Source organism: Triticum urartu, chromosome 2A (genome assembly GCF_056163025.1).
Source record: "Triticum urartu cultivar PI428250 chromosome 2A, HENAU_Tu73, whole genome shotgun sequence".
Taxonomy (NCBI): domain Eukaryota; kingdom Viridiplantae; phylum Streptophyta; class Magnoliopsida; order Poales; family Poaceae; genus Triticum; species Triticum urartu.
In genome coordinates this window covers 384,964,225-384,978,397 of record NC_141874.1, presented here as the reverse complement: position 1 = coordinate 384,978,397, position 14,173 = coordinate 384,964,225, and positions in this window count along the sequence as shown.

The window sequence follows — 14,173 nt, the reverse complement described above, 5'->3', positions numbered from 1 at the left end:
ATGAACGGCGGCCATGGCAGCTCGGTTCCCTGTGAAGAAGAAGAGAACAAGGGGAGAGCTGCACGTAAGAGAGAGAGAAAGAATGAAGGGAAAAGAGCAGGGGAGGAAGGGCGCAGGGCACGGCCTGGTTCGGTGGTGGCGGTTGAGGTTGCTAGCGGCGGCGATGGGCAATTGGCTTGGGCATTGGTTGGCCATCGGGAGCGGGGAGAAGGAGACAGGGAGCAGGGGCTCTGGTTGGTGTGGTGGTGAAAGCGAGGAGGGGCTTTGGATCGGGGAGGAAGAGGATTGGATCTGGATCCCGAGGAAAATATGGTAGGTGGCGGCGGCTCGGCAGGACAAAGTCCCTAGATTTTAGGGTTAGGTCGGTTTATATAGTAGGGGACTAGGTTTAGGGGTATTTGGTCCCTCCGATCGTAATCAGACGGTCGCGAATAAAATATCTAGGGAGTCCAAATAAGAAAACGGTGACGTTTTGTAGACGTTTGGAGATGATCCGGACACAGCGGTAACGACTGTCCGAGTCGGGTCCGGGACAACTTTCGGACGCTCACGTGAGGGGTTCGATGCACTGTGCAGAGAGGGTATCGGACCGTGCGGCCGCATCGGACAACTCCGGAAGCGAAGAGGGGAAGGAGGATGGACTAGGTGGGCTGTGGCGAGACTGCGAGGGGGAGAAGAGAGAGAGAGGGCCCGGCATCTGTTTCCGGAGACCGAAAACGTCCGACGTTAGACAGGCTATAATGCCGCTATAGTTAACGGTTGGGCTATCAAACGGGCTCCGAACGAGATGAAACTTGGCAGGCGGCCTATCTACAACATAAAAACACCGCATGCCAACTTTCATCCCATTCCGAGAACATTTTCTGACCACTCATAAAATAATATTTCGGACATGCCGCGGGCGCGTGCAAGTGTGGTTGGGCTCAGAACGGACAATAGAGAGAATGAGGAGACCGGAACAGATGCAAGTTTTCAAAACATGATGATGCAATGCACATGATGACATGACAAGATGCAACACGCAAGCAAATGACAAGGCAACAACAGCGAATAACTGGAGGACACCTGGCACATCGGTCTCGGGGCGTCACAACCGATTTGCTCTTTCGGTGAGACCGAGTGGAACTCGGTGAGACCAAAAAGTTACAAAAAGGAAACACTAAATTTACATTGCAATCTCGGTGGGACCGATTGCATATCTCGGTGGGACCGAAAATATTGCAATAGGTAATAGAGAGTTTGCAATCCCATCTCGGTGAGACCGAGATCCCTATCGGTAGAACCGAATTGCTAGGGTTTGGCAGTGGCTAATGACAAGTGAAACTCGGTGGCGCCGGATAGGAAGAATCGGTAGGACCGAGTTTGGCTTAGGGTTTAGGTCATATGTGGAAGTGGGAAAGTAGCTGAGGGTTTTGGAGCATATCACTAAGCACATGAAGCAAGAGGCTCATTAAGCAACACCTCATCCCTCCTTGATAGTATTGGCTTTTCCTATGGACTCAATGTGATCTTGGATCACTAAATGTAAAATGATGAGTCTTGATCTTGAAGCTTTAGCCAATCCTTTGTCCTTAGCATCTTGAAGGAGTTCCCACAACCTTTAGTCCATGCCACTCCATTGTTGAACTTATCTGAAACATGCTAGATAGAAATGTTAGTCCAACAAGAGATATGTTGTCATCAATTATCAAAACCACCTAGGGAGCACTTGTGCTTTCAATCTCCCCCTTTTTGGTAATTGATGGCAACATACATCAAAGCTTTAGATAAAGATATAAAGGACAGCAAGTAAAGCTTTGGAAGGACATGTAACAAGCATAGGCTCCCCCTACATGTATGCACTCATGTAAATATGAAATATAGAGACATGTGAGAGCATAACCATGACAGAGTAGGCAATGTGTTACATGCATCTTGGCCATATGTATCAGAGCAAAAGATTATCAAGGAAAATACCTTCATGCTCATGAGTCCTTCTTGCAAACAGTATGTACATAAGCAAGAACTCCTCATACTCATGATTTTGATGCATATACTTACCTTGTGGTCTTGAGTTGGCTTAGGATGAAATGAACCTGCTCAAACAAGGTTAGATAACACAGGTACGTCCACTAGCCAGAGCAAACAAAGGAAACCACAAGAATACCAAGACTGGGATGACATGTAGAGAGTGAGTACAAGGTACCACATTGAATTCAACATGTCCCAAGAATAAAGATATGCAATGAATTTGACTGATTTCTTTCCCTTAGGTGTCTTGCTCCCCTTGAATCTTACATGGGATATTGGGAGAAGATAGGAAACAGAAAATCAGAGCTGAAAGATATGAATAGAACTTAATTCAAATGAGTTCATACGAACATGTCTTTCCCCCAAAAAGACATGTGGCATCTCTCCTCTTGAACATCAAGCATCTGGGATCCTTGAGTATTTTCTCTCCCTGGAAATCTCTCTCTCCCCCTTAACATCTGGGATCCTTGAGACTTTCTCTCCCCCTTGAGGTCTCTCTCTCCCCCTTAATACTTTCTCTCTTGTAGGTTTGGTCCTTGAGACTGTTTCTCTCCCTTGATGTGATCTCTCTCTCCTACAAGCTTTGATGTGATCTCTCTCTCCCCCTTTGACATCAATTTCCAAGAAGGTTTTTCCTGGAATCCGTCGAATAGGGTTGGTCCTTGAGATTCAGTACAAAGCAGGGAATAAAACTGTGATGCTTGTAGAGGACAAGATTCATTGAGTGGAGCTGGATCAGAAGAAATATAGAATATGTGGCAAACTGTTTTTCTTGTTGCGAAATCGGTGGCACCGAGTGGCATGTTTCGGTAGTACCGAAGGGATTCGGTTGGACCGAAAGCAATTCGGTGAAACCGAGTTCATCACAGAGAAAAACACTTGTCACCTCAGCTCACTAGTCAAGTAAGATCTCACAAAGATTTGCAATGAATTAGCTGAAAGATTTGCAAGGAATTTGATGCAGAAATATGCAGAACAAAAAATCAAAAAGAGAAGAGTGAAAGTTTCTAGATGAAGTTTTTTTTTGTTTGAAAAAGAAGGAAACAAATATGCAAGGGACAAATGCAATAACTCAGAAAAGAACACAAGAGAACTTCATCTAGAATTGGCCGGTGACATAGTCACCTATGTTAGAGTATATTGACTTAGGAGTCAAGTGAGGACACTTGATCGTAGGTCATACTCATCGTTTTAAGCTCAAAATGGGGTTACCATTTTTCGTTTACGCATCTTGATGTATTCTCACCTTGTTAAGTTGCTTTGACTCATGTCTTGGAGTAAAACTTCTCTAAGATGGAATAACATACCTTGGGTGGTGGTGTGGTTCTTGCTCATGTAGTTGAACTTGTGTGGGTGCTCAAGGTTGATGTAGCTCATCAAGAGTTGGGAGCACCACTTGGAGTTTGAGTTCATCTACCTACATGGGTTAGTTCTTGCAAGGAAGAGCACTTGTGTATCCAAAAATGACAATCATGAAGTTTAACATAGAATTTGTCAAAGGATATGTTTGAATGGTTTTGTGCTTCCTTGTCTTCAACCACTATTGTGTAGAGTCTTGGTCTTGTAGAGATTGCTCAAGATGTGAGTAAGTCGCAATCTCATGGAATTAGATTCAACCAAGCACCTACATGGGTTAGGCAACATGCAAGGTGCAAATATACCCAAGACATAAGATAGTTATCATAAGAGATATATCATGGATTAGTCAAAAGCTCATGTCTTGCATGTATCCAATGGAGTTTCTACTCCAAGTTCGAAGCATCAATGATGTTCAATTCTCCTCTCAACCTGCAAAACACTTTCTCATCAAGTGGTTTAGTGAATATATCCGCTAATTGCTTGTCGGTGCGAACATGCTTAAGATTGATGTCACCCTTAGCAGCATGATCTCGAATGAAATGATGACGAACTTCAATATGCTTAGTTCGAGAATGTTGTACAGGATTATGACCAATTTTGATAGCACTTTCATTGTCACAAAGCAGTGGAACATGTTTCACATAAATCCCATAATCTTTAAGAGTTTGGGTCATCCAGAGTAATTGAGCACAACATGAACCAGCGGCAATGTATTCCGCTTCGGCGGTGGATAAGGATACCGAGTTTTGTTTCTTGGAAGACCAAGACACAAGAGATCTACCAAGAAATTGACAAGTACCCGAAGTGGACTTTCTATCAACCTTGTTTCCGGCATAATCCGAGTCAGAATAGCCAACAAGATCAAAAGAAGACCTCTTAGGATACCAAATGCCAAAATTTGGTGTATGGATTAAATATCTCACTATCCTTTTCACAGCCTTAAGATGACAATCTTTAGGAGCAGCTTGATATCGTGCACACATGCACACACTTAGCATAATATCGGGACGTGAAGCACATAGGTATAACAATGAACCAATCATAGAGCGATAAACCTTTTGATCAACCGGTTCACCATCTTTGGTCAAATCATTATGTCCACTAGTAGGCATGGGTGTAGACATACCTTTGCATTCTTGCATATTGAACTTATTGAATAAGTCCTTGGTGTACTTTGTTTGAGAGACAAATGTACCTTCCTTAGTTTGCTTGATTTGCAAACCGAGAAAGAATTTGAGTTCACTCATCATAGACATCTCAAACTTCTCTGGCATTAGCTTTCCAAACTTTTCACTAAAGAGAGGGTTAGTTGAACCAAATATGATATCATCGACATAAATTTGGCATACAAATAGTTCTCCATTAACCCTTTTAGTAAAAAGAGTAGAATCAATTTTACCAATTTCAAAGCCACTTGTAGTAAGGAACTTGGTCAAGCATTTATACCATGCTCTAGGAGCTTGTTTAAGACCATAAAGAGCTTTGTGAAGTTTGTAAACATGATTTGGTTTCTTAGGATTGATAAAGCCGGGAGGTTGTTTGACATAAACTTCCTCCTCTATTTCACCATTTAGAAAAGCACTTTTAATGTCCATTTGGTACAAGGTGATATTATGGTGATTAGTGTAGGCAAGTAAGATGCGAATGGACTCAAGTCTAGCAACGGGAGCATACGTCTCACCATAGTCCATACCTTCGACTTGTGTGTACCCTTGGGCGACGAGACGTGCTTTGTTGCGAACCACTTGTCCATCTTCATCTTGCTTGTTGCGGAACACCCATTTGGTACCAATGATGTTGTGGTTGTTGTCGGGCTTCTCGACCAATGTCCAAACTTGGTTTCTCTCAAAATTATGTAGCTCTTCATGCATAGCGTTTATCCAATTCGGATCTTCCAATGCTTCTTCAACCTTCATAGGTTCAATGCTAGAGATGAATGAATAGTTTTCACAAAAGTTAGCTAAACGAGTTTTTGAGCGAGTGATTCTCCCGGTTTGTATATCATTGAGGATTTGCTCAACGGGTTGATCTTTGGCAATTCTTGCTCGAACTCGTGAGAGCTTTTGCTTGGGTCTTCGTTGAACATCTTCTTCATCTTGTTCTTCTTCTTGGCCTTCTTCATTGTTGACGTCGTCGTTCTCTTGTCGTGGTGGAGAAGGAGGTTGTTGATGTTCATCTTGACGTACTTCCTCGTTTTCTTCATCTTGGTGTGTCCCACTTGTAGATGCTTCCGTGTCGATTCTTGGTTCACCTTGTCGTGAAGTAGAAGCTTCCACTTGGACGGATGAAGTACTCTCCTTCACCTCCGTTGGACGAATTTTGCCAATGGACAAGTCTTGAATTGCTTCTGAAGGGTCTTTGTCTCCTACATCAATTGGCAATTGCTCTACTTGCGAGCCATTAGATTCATCAAACTTCACATCTACCGTCTCTTCAACCTTTCAGGTGAAATTGTTGTAGACACGGTAAGTGTGAGAGTTTGAGCCATAACCAAGTAGAAAACCTTCATGAGATTTAGGAGCAAACTTTGAACGACGATGCTTATCAAGAATGTAGCACTTTGAGCCGAATACTCGAAAGTATCCAACTTGGGGTTTGTTACCGGTGAGAAGCTCGTATGCCGTCTTGCCGAGTAGCTTGTGAAGATATAAGCGATTTGTTGCGTGACAAGCTGTCTCAACCGCTTCTGCCCAAAAGTGCTTTGGCGTCTTGTATTCATCAAGCATCATTCTTGCCATTTCAATGAGCGTCCGGTTCTTCCTCTCAACAACTCCATTTTGTTGAGGTGTGTACGTAGCCGAGAACTCGTGTGAAATCCCTTCTTCGTCAAGAAAGGTGTCCACATTTGCGTTCTTGAACTCCGTTCCGTTGTCACTCCGAACCTTCTTGATCTTCACATCAAACTGATTTTGGGCCTTCCTAGCGAAGTTTCTGAAGATCTTCTGGACCTGCGACTTGTCATTAAGGAAGAACACCCACGTAAATCTTGAAAAGTCATCAACTATAACTAGACAAAAAGAATTTCCACCGAGACTCTTGTAGGCGTTGGGACCAAAAAGATCCATGTGAAGTAACTCGAGTGGCCTCCTTGTGGTCATGATGTTCTTCACGGGATGTCTTCCTCCAACCTGTTTACCTGCTTGACAAGCACTGCAAAGTCTATCCTTATCAAATATGACATCGTTAACTCCAAGGATATGATTTCCTTTAATAAGCTTGTCAAGGTTTCTCATGCCAACGTGACCTAGTCGTCTATGCCACAACCAACCTTTTGAGGATTTAGCAACAAAGAAAGTTTTAGGTTGTGCCTTTTTAGAGAAATCGACAATGTAAAGATCACCTCTACGCATACCCGTAAAGACCATTTTATGATTGTCTCGACGAAATACTTGGCAATCTACCTCAGTAAATAGGACATTCAAACCGAAATCAGCAAGTCTAGATACTGAAAGTAAGTTGTAGCCAAGAGATTCAACGAGCATGACATTTTGAATGGAACTATCATGTGAGATGGCCACCTTACCAAGGCCAACCACTTTACCCTTTGAATTATCACCAAAGGTGACATATTTTCGAGGGCCGTCATTTTCAGCAAGCTCACGAAACATCTCTTCATCTCCGGTCATATGATCAGTACATCCACTATCAAGAACCCATTCCTTTCCTCCTGATTCATATCCCCGAAGGTTTGCCATAAGACCAAAATGTCTCATTGCATCATCAAGATCGAAGTCACTATCATCATCATCATAATATTCATGTTCATCATGATCTTGTGACTCATCATTTCCTAGAGAGGGTAATTCATTAGATAAATGATCATCAAAGTGGTCACTTTTATGAATTCTTACAGCGTTGAATATGATATCATTAATGATTCCAACATCTCCTTTAGCATGCTTAAGATTGGCGAGTTCAAAAAGACATTTACCAAAACTAGGATCACTAGAGTTCATCTTACTCAAGGCAATAGATTTATGGACAATTTCATCCAAAGTTTTCAAGGAATAATCGGGAAATCGTTCCTCAAGAAATTTCCATATGGTATAGGCACAATTGTGAGTAGGCAAACTAGCAATCAAATTTTTGGGCAATCCTCTAATGATGAGCTCAATAGTTCTAAGATTGCGAATCATGTCAATATCTTCATCTAGGGTAGGATGCAAAGGATCAATATGAGGTGCACAGGGGCTAGCAATATACTTGTTCAAATGATGAAGATTACAAGCATCTCATTTTTCCACTCATGGAAATACTCTCCATCAAGAATAGGCACTCTATGTCTAAGACTCCCTAATGTAGACACATCCATCTTCCTCCAATGGTGATTAAACCAAGGCAATGGAGACCAAAGCTCTGATACCACTTGTAGGATCTAGAAGTAGATGTGTCTAGAGGGGGGGGTGATTAGACACTTAATGCTAAAGTTGCAATTTTTAAGCTTTTTCGGTTTAAGTGGAGTTTAGGCACAATTTCAACACACACAATACATATCAAGCAAGCATGCAAAGAGTATATGAGCAGCGGAATGTAAAACATGCAACTTGCAAGAATGTAAAGGGAAGGGTTTGTAGAGATCAAACGCAATTTGAGACACGGATGTTTTTCCCGTGGTTCGGATAGGTGGTGCTATCCTACATCCACGTTGATGGAGACTTCAACCCACGAAGGGTAATGGTTGCGCGAGTCCACACAGGGCTCCACCCAAGGGTAACGGTTGCGCGAGTCCACATAGGGCTCCACCCACGAAGGGTCCACGAAGAAGCAACCACCCACAAAGGGTCCACGAAGAAGCAACCTTGTCTATCCCACCATGGCCATCGCCCACACAGGACTTGCCTCACTAGCGGTAGATCTTCACGAAGTAGGCGATCTCCTTGCCCTTACAAACTCCTTGGTTCAACTCCACAATCTTGTCGGAGGCTCCCAAGTGACACCTAGCCAATCTAGGAGACACCACTCTCCAAGAAGTAACAAATGGTGTGTAGGTAATGAACTCCTTGCTCTTGTGCTTCAAATGATAGTCACCCCAACACTCAACTCTCTCTCGTAGGATTTGGATTTGGTGGAAACAAGATTTGAGTGGAAAGCAACTTGGGAAGGCTAGAGATCAAGATTCATATGGTAGGAATGGAATGTCTTGGTCTCAACACATGAGTAGGTGGTTCTCTCTCAGAACATATGAGTTGGAATGGTGTATGTGTTATGATGGCTCTCTCCACGAATGAAGAGGAGGTGGAGGGGTATATATAGCCTCCACACAAAATCCAACCGTTACACACAGTTTTCCAATCTCGGTGGGACCGAATCAACAAACTCGGTCGGACCGAAAATGTAAACCTAGTGACCGTTAGAGATTTTCGGTGGGACTGACATGCAACTCGGTAGAACCGATATGGTTAGTGTTTGGGCATAACGTAATCTCGGTGAGACTGATTACACAAACTCGGTGAGACCGAATTTGGTAATTAGCTAACCAGAGAGTTGGTCAGGCAAACTCGGTGGGACCGATTTGCTCTTTCGGTGAGACCGAGTGGAACTCGGTGAGACCGAAAAGTTACAAAAAGGAAACACTAAATTTACATTGCAATCTCGGTGGGACCGATTGCATATCTCGGTGGGACCGAAAATATTGCAATAGGTAACAGAGAGTTTGCAATCCCATCTCGGTGAGACCGAGATCCCTATCGGTAGAACCGAATTGCTAGGGTTTGGCAGTGGCTAATGACAAGTGAAACTCGGTGGCGCCGGATAGGAAGAATCGGTAGGACCGAGTTTGGCTTAGGGTTTAGGTCATATGTGGAAGTGGGAAAGTAGCTGAGGGTTTTGGAGCATATCACTAAGCACATGAAGCAAGAGGCTCATTAAGCAACACCTCATCCCTCCTTGATAGTATTGGCTTTTCCTATGGACTCAATGTGATCTTGGATCACTAAATGTAAAATGATGAGTCTTGATCTTGAAGCTTTAGCCAATCCTTTGTCCTTAGCATCTTGAAGGAGTTCCCACAACCTTTAGTCCATGCCACTCCATTGATGAACTTATCTGAAACATGCTAGATAGAAATGTTAGTCCAACAAGAGATATGTTGTCATCAATTATCAAAACCACCTAGGGAGCACTTGTGCTTTCAGCCCCCACCTAGGTTTCCACCCCTAGGGGTGGCGGCCAGCCCTAGATCCCATCTAGGGGGGGCGGCCAAGGGGGGAGAGAGGGGGCGCACCACTAGGTGGGCCTTAGGCCCATCTGAGCCTAGGGTTTGCCCCCTTCCACTCTCCCTTGCGCCTTGGGCCTTGGTGGGGGGCGCACCAACCCACCTGGGGCTGGTCCCCTCCCACACTTGGCCCATGCAGCCCTCCGGGGCTGGTGGCCCCACTTGGTGGACCCCCCGGACCCCTCCGGTGGTCCCGGTACATTACCGATAAAACCCGAAACTTTTCCGGTGACCAAAACAGGACTTCCCATATATAAATCTTTACCTCCGGTCCATTCCAGAACTCCTCGTGACGTCCGGGATCTCATCCGGGACTCCAAACAACATTCGGTAACCGCGTACATACTTTCCCTATAACCCTAGCGTCATCGAACCTTAAGTGTGTAGACTCTACGGGTTCGGGAACCATGCAGACATGGCCGAGACAACTCTCCGGTCAATAACCAACAGCGGGATTTGGATACCCATGCTGGCTCCCACATGCTCCACGATGATCTCATCGGATGAACCACGATGTCGAGGATTCGATCAATCCCGTATACAATTCCCTTTGTCTAGCGGTATTGTACTTGCCCGAGATTCGATCATCGGTATCCCGATACCTTGTTCAATCTCGTTACCGGCAAGTCTCTTTACTCGTTCCGTAACACATCATCCCGTGATCAACTCCTTGATCACATTGTGCACATTATGATGATGATGTCCTACCGAGTGGGCCCAGAGATACCTCTCCGTCACACGGAGTGACTCAGTCTCAATTCGTGCCAACCCAATAGACACTTTCGGAGATACCTATAATGCACCTTTATAGCCACCCAGTTACGTTGTGACGTTTGGCACACCCAAAGTATTCCTACGGTATCCGGGAGTTGCACAATCTCATGGTCTAAGGAAATGATACTTGACATTAGAAAAGCTTTAGCATGCGAACTACACGATCTTGTGCTATGCTTAGGATTGGGTCTTGTCCATCACATCATTCTTCTAATGATGTGATCCTGTTATCAATGACATCCAATGTCCATGGTCAGGAAACCGTAACCATCTATTGATCAACGAGCTAGTCAACTAGAGGCTTACTAGGGACATGGTGTTGTCTATGTATCCACACATGTATCTGAGTTTCCTATCAATACAATTCTAGCATGGATAATAAACGATTATCATGAACAAGGAAATATAATAATAACTAATTTATTATTGCCTCTAGGGCATATTTCCAACAAAAACGTGATCCAGGGGACTTGGAGTGGACGTCAAGAAACAATCGAGGAGGCCACGAGGCAGGGGCTTGCCTACCCCCCTGGGCGCGCCCTCCACCCTCGTGGGCTCATCGTTGCTCCACCGACCTACTTCTTCCTCCTATATATATCTACGTACCTCGCAAACATCCAGGAGCACCACGAAAACCTAATTCAACCGCCGCAACCTTCTGTACCCAAGAGATCCCATCTTGGGGCCTTTTCCGGAGCTCCGCCAGAGGGGGCATTGATCACGAAGCGCCTCTACATCAACTCCATGGCCCCTCCGATGATGTATGAGTAGTTTACTTCAGACCTTCGGGTCCATAGCTAGTAGCTAGATGGCTTTTTCTCTCTCTCTTTGGATCTCAAAACAAAGTTCTCCTCGATCTTCTTGGAGATCTATTCGATGTAACTCTTTTTGCAGTGTGTTTGTCGAGATCCGATGAATTGTGGGTTTATGATCAAGTCTATCTATGAACAATATTTGAATCTTCTCTAAATTCTTTTATGTATGATTGGTTATCTTTGCAAGTCTCTTCAAATTATCAGTTTGGTTTGGCCTACTAGATTGATCTTTCTTGCAATGGGAGAAGTGCTTAGCTTTGGGTTCAATCTTGCGGTGCTCGATCCCAGTGACAGAAAGGGAAATGGCACGTATTGTATTGTTGCCATCGAGGATAAAAAGATGGGGTTTATATCATATTGCATGAGTTTATCCCTCTACATCATGTCATCTTGCTTAAGGCGTTACTCTATTCTTATGAACTTAATACTCTAGATGCATGCTGGATAGCGGTCGATGTGTGGAGTAATAGTAGTAGGTGCAGGAAGGAGTCGGTCGACTTGTCACGGACGTGATGCCTATATACATGATCATACCTAGATATTCTCATAATTATTCGCTTTTCTATCAATTGCTTGATAGTAATTTGTTCACCCACCATAATACTTATGCTATCTTGAGAGAAGCCACTAGTGAAACCTATGGCCCCTGGGTCTATTCTCCATCATACAAGTTTCCAATCTATTTTATTTTGCAATCTTTACTTTCAATCTATATCATAAAAATACCAAAAATATTTATCTTATTATTATTATCTCTATGAGATCTCACTCTTGCAAGTGGCCGTGAAGGGATTGACAACCCCTTTATCGTGTTGGTTGCGAGGTTCTTATTTGTTTGTGTAGGTACGAAGTGACTCGTGCATGGTCTCCTACTAGATTGATACCTTGGTTCTCAAAAACTGAGGGAAATACTTACGCTGCTTTGCTGCATCACCCTTTCCTCTTCAACGGAAAACCAACGCATGCTCAAGAGGTAGCAAGAAGGATTTCTGGCGCCGTTGCCAGGGAGATCTATGCCAAGTCAAGACATACCAAGTACCCATCACAACTCTTATCCTTCGCATTACATTATTTGCCATTTGCCTCTCGTTTTCCTCTCCCCCACTTCACCCTTGCCGTTTTATTCGCCCTATTTTTCTGTTCCCCTTCTCTTTTCACTTGCCTCTTGTTGCTTGTTGCCCTTATGTCTTTACCAAAAGGAGTTGATCCTCACCTTAGAAGGTTGGAAGAAATCGAAAACAACGTTAGAAGTTGTATGTCCTTGAAGTTTGAGCATAATAATTTCTTTAGAAACGAGCTTAAAGAACAAAAAAGTTTTATCGGTTTCATGAATAAAGAGCTCGATGATATGTATAAGGAATTTTATGGTTTGAAATCTCAGCTTGCTCATGTTGAAAAATTAATTGCTGAAATCTCGGATAAGCAGGCCACCTTAGTTAATAAGATGGCCGCTAAACCGGAAAGTTTTCATGATAATAAAGATGATGATCTAAAAGTGATTGATGTGTCCCCAATTAAATCCTTGTTTTGCAATATGAATCTTGATAATGATGGGACTGAAGATGAGTCAACTTTAGTTAGAAGGCGTCCCAATGATTCAGAGTTTTTAGATCTTGATGCAAAATTGATAAAAGTGGGATTGAAGAGGTTAAAACTTTAAATAGAAATGAACCCACCATCTTGGATTTTAAGGAATTTAATTATGATAATTGCTCTTTGATAGATTGTATTTCGTTGTTGCAATCCATGCTAAATTCTCCTCATGCTTATAGTCAAAATAAAGCTTTTACTAAACATATCGTTGATGCTTTGATGCAATCTTATGAAGAAAAACTTGAGTTGGAAGTTTCTATCTCTAGAAAACTTTATGATGAGTGGGAACCTATAATTAAAATTAAAGATCATGAATGCTATGCTTTGTGTGATTTGGGTGCTACTGTTTCCACGATCCCAAAAACTTTGTGTGATTTGCTAGGTTTCCGTGAATTTGATGATTGTTCTTTAAACTTGCACCTTGCGGATTCCACTATTAAGAAACCTATGGGAAATATTAATGATGTTATTATTGTTGCAAATAGGAATTGTGTGCCCGTAGATTTCATTGTTCTTGATATAGATTGCAATCCTTCATGTCCTATTATTCTTGGTAGACCTTTCCTTAGAACGATTGGTGCAATTATTGATATGAAGGAAGGGAATATTAGATTCCAATTTCCGTTAAGGATAGGCATGGAACACTTCCCTAGAAAGAAAATTAAATTACCATATGAATCTATTATGAGAGCCACTTATGGATTGCCTACCAAAGATGGCAATACCTAGATCTATCTTCGCTTTTATGCCTAGCTAGGGGCGTTAAACGATAGCGCTTGTTGGGGGGCAACCCAATTTTATTTTTATTCCTTGATTTTAGTTCCTATTTAGTAATAAATAATTTATCTAGACTCTGTTTTGGTTGTGTTTTTTGTGTTTAACTAGTGTTTGTGCCAAGTAGAACCGTTGGGAAGACTTGGGGAAAGTCTTTTTGATCTTGCTGTAAAAAACAGAAACTTTAGCGCTGACGAGAATTGCTGCCATTTTTTATTGGGGAGTGATATTTAGTTAATTCTTTTTTCAGATGATTAAAAGATAAATTCCTCACGTCCAGAAATTTATTTTAGAATTTTTGGGGTTCCAGAAGTTTGCGTTAGTTACAGATTACTACAGACTGTTCTGCTTTTGACAGATTCTGTTTTTCGTGTGTTGTTTGCTTATTTTGATGAATCTATGGCTGGTAATGGAGTTTATAAACCATATAAAAGTGGTAATACAGTAGGTTTAACACAAATATAAATAAAGAATGAGTTCATTATAGTACCTTGAAGTGGTGTTTTGTTTTCTTTCGCTAACGGAGCTCACGAAGATTTTCTTTTAAGTTTTGTGTTGTGAAGTTTTCAAGTTTTGGGTAAAGATGTGATGGATTATGGAACAAGGAGTGGCAAGAGATTAAGATTGGGGATGC